Genomic DNA, 1,987 nt, shown 5'->3' on the forward strand with positions numbered 1-1,987 from the left:
TTCTCTCCCTCTCCCTCTTCACTACTCTCTCCTGCCCTTTTTTCCTTCATTGTGCCCTGTTGGTATTTATATTTCAACAACAACAACAACAACAACAACAACAACGATAACAACAACAACGATAACAACAACAACAACAACAACAACAATAACAACAGCAACAACAGCAACAAAAACAACAACAACAAATACGTACACCTTAAATCCTGTCTGTCACATGAGAGGTTTAGATCTATAGTCGTTTTTCTTTTCCCAGGATACTTAAAAACCGAATTTACAAGTATCTGAATATAATTACATGTATAACTCTCTTAAAAATGAGCTAAATATTCCAATGGGACTTTATTTCCCATTCTTAATTAAACTAACAGCTTCAGCTACGCTTGCCTACACTTGATTAACTTTTTAACGCTTATTTTTTTTCTTCATTTTTCTCTTTCCATTTTATTAGCTTTTTATTTCATTTTATCAGTCTCATACACCCCGTCGACGCTTTCGTAGTAATGTTTTTATCTTTAAAATATTTCATCCCCCCCCCCCTCTTTGTTTGGATTTTCTTTTATTTTCTTTAACAATGAAATAACATTGGATAACTTTCATACCCATACTTACTGTAATCTCAATCTGAGATCTTGCTCTTTTCAGATTTTTACTGTTTAACTAAAAACGTATTAAGTTTCATATCACTCATCATGTTCATGAATGTTTCATGTTCACGTTTTTGGTGGTTGTTCTGGTGTTGACTACTCCTTTCACATTTTTCAATGTTTGCATCAAGTGCGAAAATAGCCATGACCTGGCTCAATCACCGTCATATGTACAACTTAACATCTCAGGACACCACATAGCACAACACTACACAAATTACAACACACCACACCACCCTACACAACAAGTTAAAACACCACCCAACACAACACACAACACACAACACAACACAACACACAACACAACACAACACACAACACAACACACAACAACAACACAACACACAACAACAACACCCCACACAACACAACATAACACAACACACAACACAACACAACACACAACACAACACAACACACAACACAACACACAACAACAACACCCCACACAACACAACACACAACACAACACACAACACACCACACAACACAACACACAGCACAACACACAACACACAACACCCCACACAACACAACATAACACAACACACAACACACAACACAACACACAACACACAACACAACACACAACACAACACAACACAACACAACACAACAATTTACAACATCACACAACAAGTTAGGAACACCATACAACACAACATTAGACAACAACACATCCGACACCACAACACCCCAAACACAATACAATACAAAACAACTCAACACAACACCACACAACACACAACACTACACCACACAACACACAACACTACACCACACAACACACAACACTACACCACACAACACAACACACAACACAACACACAACAAAACACACAACACAACACACAACACACAACACAACACACAACACAACACACAACACAACACACAACACAACACACAACACACAACACAACACAACACAACACAGCACAACACACAACACAACACACAACACAACACACAACACAACACACCACAACACAACACAACACCACACAACACACCACAACACACCACACCACGACACATCACAATACATCACAACACAAAACACGACACCACAACACAACACAATATAACACATCACAATAGAACACACAACACACCACAACACATCCCAACACAACACAACACAAACATTTACATCTCTCAGTGTTGTGCTATTGCTACGAGTATGTCCTCTCTGGTATTTGCGGTCTTATGGTTGCACCCAGTGCAAACTTTTAAACAATTGTTTAAAATAGTTTTATTGATCCGAGAAGGGCAACTTGGTTGCAATACATACATACATACATACATACATACATACATACATACATACATACATACTA

General features: G+C 37.9%; 1 protein-coding gene across 2 annotated transcripts in view; it reads left to right on the plus strand.

The window, feature by feature from the left end:
* Nucleotides 1-1,987, plus strand: part of LOC101859611 (uncharacterized transmembrane protein DDB_G0289901-like) — a 30,766-nt gene that overhangs the window by 21,297 nt on the left and 7,482 nt on the right. The gene's annotated exons all lie outside the window — the stretch shown is intronic.

The sequence above is a fragment of the Aplysia californica genome, unplaced genomic scaffold (genome assembly GCF_000002075.1).
Source record: "Aplysia californica isolate F4 #8 unplaced genomic scaffold, AplCal3.0 scaffold01120, whole genome shotgun sequence".
In the NCBI taxonomy this organism is placed as follows: Eukaryota; Metazoa; Mollusca; class Gastropoda; order Aplysiida; family Aplysiidae; genus Aplysia; species Aplysia californica.